The sequence below is a fragment of the Rhagoletis zephyria genome, unplaced genomic scaffold (genome assembly GCF_001687245.7).
Source record: "Rhagoletis zephyria isolate East Lansing unplaced genomic scaffold, Rhagoletis_zephyria_1.1 Rzeph_scaffold_11188, whole genome shotgun sequence".
NCBI lineage: Eukaryota > Metazoa > Arthropoda > Insecta > Diptera > Tephritidae > Rhagoletis > Rhagoletis zephyria.
In genome coordinates, this window is record NW_016168265.1 from 1 (window position 1) to 6,573 (window position 6,573).

Below are 6,573 nucleotides of genomic sequence, written 5' to 3' on the forward strand. Positions count from 1 at the left end.
TTTCGACCGGAAAACTCTGTTTCTCTTCAGGAGATTCCCAATAATAATACCCAATTTTCTCATCGGTACAATATTTTATAGGTCCGCAAAAACCCCTATAAAATGCCAGAAAACGAAATAGGGAGATAAATAAAAAATCTTTAGTACTAAAAAATGGTTAAATAAAGAGTTGAATATTGTTATTAGAAGTCACGTGAAGAGAGCCATAGTTTTCCGATCGAAAAACTTGTTTTCCCCCATATAAAATACATGGAAAACTGAGCGCCTTGAGCGACATCTAAATATTTTTTTAAATTAAAAAAAAAAAATATATGGGTACAGTGGTTTTCGATATAGAACAATCCTCTGGGCCTGGCGGCCATGCCAACCTAACCTAACCTAGCCTAACCATAGAACAATCCTAGGCGGTGAGAGCATTAAAATTCCGACTTTACTTATTTTGCACCACCCTAATGTGCATTCATATGCATTGTGTGCAAGTAAGTACGTTTATACAACACTAATTTTGTATTATTCTATACCTAGAGATGGTATTTACTGAATTTACTTCTCGTCGCTGCTATATTTAGGACCGAATTCTCTTTGTTTTGATGGCAGGCACAATTTGTTGCGATTAGAAACTTGGCTGTTAGAATCAGAAGCAGGCGAACAGAATCAAATAGATGATCGATAGGTAGTGGAAGTGTGCAAAACGTATTTATGTATGCAAAATGTTTGTATTTTGTATACTATGTGATCATATACATGCGTACATTGGGTAATATATATATATGCATACAAGTACAAATATGCGCATAAATTTGTTTATTAAACGAGCAATTTGATAATTTTAGATACTGAAATGAATGCGAATTTTGAAGAATTAACCAAAATTTAGAAATAAGAAGTGAAGAGCAACAATAAATTATACTATATTGTATACATACATATACATATATAGTACATACATATTTGTACAATATCGAAAGTGTTATAAACACTGTAAAATGTGACAATAGAGAAGCGATAGAGTCTGTTGAGCTGACTGACGATATTCCGTTGAAGATCGGACGGGTGCTTGTAGGTACATATGTATGTACATACATATGGTCTTATTTTCATTGCTAATTTGTATAGTTTGCAATTTAAACAAAGGCAATGATATCACTTCGTGTTTGTAAGAATGTACATGCAGATGTATATTTGTATGTATGTATTTCTATATGTTTATAAGTATTCACCACATTTTATTATATACGTGTATGTATTTATGTGTGATATTGGAATGGGAGCAAAGCAAAATAGGCAATAGTGAGGGGGAGAGAAAGGTGTGTAGAGGCACTAAAATAAATGTATGTATTTACAAACATAAATATGTACATATGTACCTACAACATATTTATAATTTACTGAGGTGAGTTTGGGCACATTATGCCAACATCACAGTCGCATCAGTCAGTACGTTTGTATGTGCATATGTATGCATGTATGTACATAAATACAAATTTTTATGCGCAAAATACACTTATGTACATACAAACCCACACATAAGTATGTACAAATGAAGAGCATGGAAAAGACAAAGTGAAAAGATACACGAATAATCGATTTTTATTTTTTGCAGCTTTAGTGCAGGTTAAAAAAGAAGATGTGCACTAAACAAAGACACCAAATCTGCAGAAAACAAAATGAAGTACCGAGTCATATAAATATGTAAATATGTGTGTACGTACTATATACAGGGTAATCCTAAACTGCGTACAAATGTTTTTGCGGGGAAATCAAATATATACTCGCCGTAACTCAGTATACAAGCCCTGGGGAAAAAAATGTCCCAATTATTATAATTTTTTTTTTTTTGTTTTGGTCCAAGGAATACGTATGCCAAATATTTGTACGGAGTTTTGGATCACCCTGTGAAACACCTTCTGTATATTCATACATATGTAAGTACTTCTGTGTATACATTATTGACGAATAAGTTTGAAAACGAATACAGCATCAGAAACTTCGTCAAATAATCATTAAAAAACATTAACAAAAAAATAAACAAAAATATAAAAAAAAATAAAAAATAAACAAAAAAAAAATGAACAACACAATAATAAAAAATAAACAAAATTTAAAACAAAATTATTAAGTAAGTAATTTAAAAACAATTTAATTAAAAACAAGCTAAATTGCTGACTTTGTAAACAAACTATAAAAATTCCAAAAATTTTTCAATTCAATTCCATGACTTTTAATTTTATTTTTTAGAATAATTTTTGGCTTGCAGTTTTATAGCTTATTAAATTCTAGTATAATAAAGTGCAAGTTTTAAGTTGCTAAAAAATGGCATTGATTTTTAATATTTTTTTGCGTCCATAAAAAGGAATTTTTTATATGGAAAAGAGTGCATAGCTTGTAAAAAATAAAATACAATTAAATAAAACACAAAAAAATTATAAAAATCAATAGCAATTTAAACATAAAAAAGTTAAATAAATAAAAATAACAAAAGAGAACACGAAATGAAATGAAAAAGAACAAAATTTTAAGTAAAGAGATTTACAAAGAAAAAAACAAAGCAAAAGTATTTCACTATAGGGTTCTAATTTCATCAAAAGCTTTAATATACTCGCTTGAATAGGCGCACATTATCTTTTTTCCAAGGGTCCGGCCAATGTCTTTACTTTAAGACATCGAAGAAGTTTCGTTTCAGTTTCATTTTAAAAAATTATCGATTTTGAAGAAAAGTGGTGAAAAAGAATAAATTACGCCACAATAATATTGACAAAAAAAAAGAATAAAGTACTTGCTCTACTTCGATTTTTATCTAGCTTTTTACGAAAAATCTGCTTATATTTTGATTCACTTGAATTAGCACAGTGGCTTTAAAATGAGGAAAGGATTACATTGAAACAGAGAAGCAAAGTATTTACTTTAATCTCCCTATTTAATACTATTAGCATTGTATGTAAAAGCTCTCAAGAAAAACGAAAACTCATATATCTAAATGACGTTCAAAAAAGGAAAAAAAATTTCTTGAATCCGTTTACACCTTAGAAATAATGAAATATATTTCTTCAGATTTTTCCTGAAAGCTGTATACTAAGTTTTAATGCCGATGTAAGGACTGTTCTGGGGATCCTTTCAATAATTCACGCATATCTCGCTCCTTTCCACTTTCATCGCCGGAGAGAAAGACTGTCACAGTCATCAAATGGCTTGTCTGTAAAACACTAAAGTTTTTTTTCACAACTTCCACTTCATCCACCATCCAAGATATCTGAAGCGAGTAAAATTCCAGTTGTGATTCTTTAAGTTGTCCATTTAGTTTTCTGAAATGTTCTGAGTTCTAGAGTTTAGATCTATTCGTAATTTATATTACCGTGGCATTAAACTTAAATTTTGTAACCGGCAAATAAAATTGAAACGGGAATTTTTGTTAATAAAATAGTTGGAAATTTTCAGAATAAATAGGTATGTTATACCAGATTTCCACTGAGCATTAAATGATAAAATTAAAATGGTACACATTTTTCGTCACTTCAATACCTAGTGGAAATTCGGCATTACTTTTGTAAAAGTAGTCATTTAGTTTGGCAGTTTTTAAATGGCAGACTTTTTTTATTTTAATGCCTGTTGGAAATTTAGCCTTAAGCGGGGAACATACGATTTGTACATTTGGCAGTTACAGAGTTGTTTAAAAATTTATATCGAGAATGAGTTAATCTCTATAACAAAATTTCCAAACAACAGCACTCTGTATCGGTGAAAATGTACACATCTGTACAAATATAAAAATCGTGAGATCCCTGCTTTATACCTAATTTCCACTAGGCATTGAAATTACAAAAATGACGATACATTTTTTACATTAAAAAAACTGCAGTTGGAAACAAATTTAATGTTTATTCCGCGTAGTGTATTTTATTGCTGTAAGCTGAATAAAAAATAAAACCACTTAAGCAGACAGGTGTGAACTCCCACAATTACTTTCATTTTTAACCTAATGACATCGGTTTTTTTAATGCACAAATTTAATGTCCAGTGGAAATTCAGCATTAGAAAAAATTTTTTTTTTTTGAATACTTCGAACCCATGTTAAAGGGATACAGATAATTCAGTAAATCAACAAAAAAGGGAAAGTAAAAAAAAAAAATTACTTTACTAAATCTACAGCAACATAAATCAGCATACATTTGGATAAAAGCAATACTAACCAAAGTCCAACATGGTACATATAAGTATGTAAATATGTATGTATTTAAAAAAATACAAAACGCTTTTATTATTGGTCCGATGCGTTATTGTTGAGCATGAGTTTATTTTCGCTGCTGCTTTCCTCATTCTACACCTACTGTCCATTCTCGATGATATGTATGCAAAAGCTGGAATATTCTAGAAAACATTTTTCCCGAAAAGGTGAAGAAGTATGTAAGTAGTAAGTAGCACAAATGGTAGCATCAACAACAACAAAAATAATAATATGAGTACAGAAGATTGTGTTGAGAGCAACATGCCAGGGCAGGCGGCCCACAACCAGTCTCCGCGCAAAAATTGGTAGCTACTAGCTAGGTTGAGTTGGTGGACGCACGCGAAAGCATTCGATTGTGGAGTGGGTTGTGAGGCTGAAGCTGAGGAGAAAATTTTTTGTTGGACTTGAAGTGGGAATTGGAAGTTTGAGACAGAAGGCTGGAATATGGTTGTTGAGTGCTGGATGCTGTGCCGTGCTATGCCTCGAACTGCGATTATGTATGAATGTTGTTGTTGTGGCTGCTGCTGCTGCTACTGCTGCTGATGATGATGCTAGAAAAGTAATTGAACTTTCCAACAGCTGTCGTGTAGCATACAAAACGAGCAACGAGGCAAACTGAACTGAACCAAAGCGGACATAAAATTTTTACTGACAAAATGCACATACATACTTACATACTTAGGAACATATTTATAAACACGCATACATATGTATGTATGTACCTATGTAAAATATGTATGTATATAATTGCATGCGATTAATGTATGTAGCTATATTTCTATTATTATGTTCACAAGTGTAAATGTGCATATACAAATATGTATCTATGAGTGTACATACATATGTATGTGCTAACCTAGGTTAAACTGATACCTCTGACTGCAGAATTGCATAAATAAAAAGTGCTTGTATGGAAAAAGTTTCCCCATACCAATGTTGGATAATTTTCAGTAAACTTTACAAAGGAAGAAGGCCACTTTCAAATTTACTGTGGATTTATTTTCATTTAAGATATACATTAAATAGAAAATTTCCATCCATACTTGGCTTCAAATAGTTTGAGAAATTTCACACCTAAGCACTTTGTTTTAAACAGTACCAAAAATGAAAAAATTAATAAATAGCAGAAGTGTCAAAAAAAAATTAATTTTGATGTAGAGAAAAGTTCATAGATTTATATCAGCGCATGTGCATCTCAGCTACTTATGTATGTAAGTATGTATGTATGTACGTATGTAAGTACCGAGCAACTTTAAAAATTCATAAAAATGTATAAATGTATGTACATATATTTATTCAAGTAAGCACCCAACGATGATGGCAATATTGTGTGGGTGAAAGTTGCATAAATGCAAACAAAAAAAGTTCACGTACTACAATAACAGCAATGAATTTAAAATTATAACAAACAAACAAAACTAATGAAAAAATGAAAGAAACGAAACCGTGCAATTTTGCAAACAAAAAAGGAACGTCTGTACATCAACCGAGTAACCGACCAATCTTCAGTTAAAGGTGTCGGCGAAAAATGTAAAATACGTAATGGAAATTTTATTACATCAGAAAAAATATACTCAAAGAAAAGAAACAAGAAGAATAATTCAGCCTGGGCCACGCTACGGAAGTGAAACCTATAATAATATTTATTTGTGAGCTGATTCGCTAAGCTAAGATGATACAGAACAATCCCAGGGGGTGAGAGCATTAAAATTCCGACTTTACTGTTTTTTGGGCCACCCTGGTATTGCTTAAAGTATTCGATAAAAATTACTTCTCCATTTCCAAGACCATTAAAATTAGATATAACCAACGTCCTTCAGCAAATACCACTTAAATATAAAGATAAAGATAAAGATAAAGATAAAGATAAAGATAAAGATAAAGATAAAGATAAAGATAAAGATAAAGATAAAGATAAAGATAAAGATATAGATATAGAAAGATGATAATGATAAAAACATATAAAGACAGGGGACATGAATGTAAAGATAAATATAAAGATAGATATAGGTATAGAGATAGAGATAGGGATAGATAAAATTATTAGGAGACAAAGATAAAAATAAAACTGAAAATTAGGTTTTGTTATGTTGCCCACCTCACTTAAACACAATCGTTTTTACCTCATATCACCTGAACTCACCTCACATCACTTCAAATTAACTTACCTCCTCTTATCTCACCTTAACTCGCCTCACTTCACCTAATGTACACGCTCGTCCACTATTTTCAAAAGATCAAAAAAGGGGACGCGAACCGGATTAACCACTTTTTCCTACCAATTAACTCAACCATTAACCAACCGAAAATTTCCACATATGTTTGATCCCAACCGAAAACCGAAGTACCTT

General features: G+C 31.2%; 1 long non-coding RNA gene across 1 annotated transcript; it reads left to right on the plus strand.

Moving 5' to 3' along the window:
- The first annotated feature begins 4,335 nt into the window (after nt 1–4,335).
- LOC108376893 (uncharacterized) lies at nt 4,336–4,869 on the plus strand. Its single transcript, XR_001849288.1, has 2 exons — nt 4,336–4,719; nt 4,802–4,869. It is a non-coding gene; the product is annotated as an uncharacterized LOC108376893 (long non-coding RNA).
- The last annotated feature ends 1,704 nt before the right edge of the window (nt 4,870–6,573 follow it).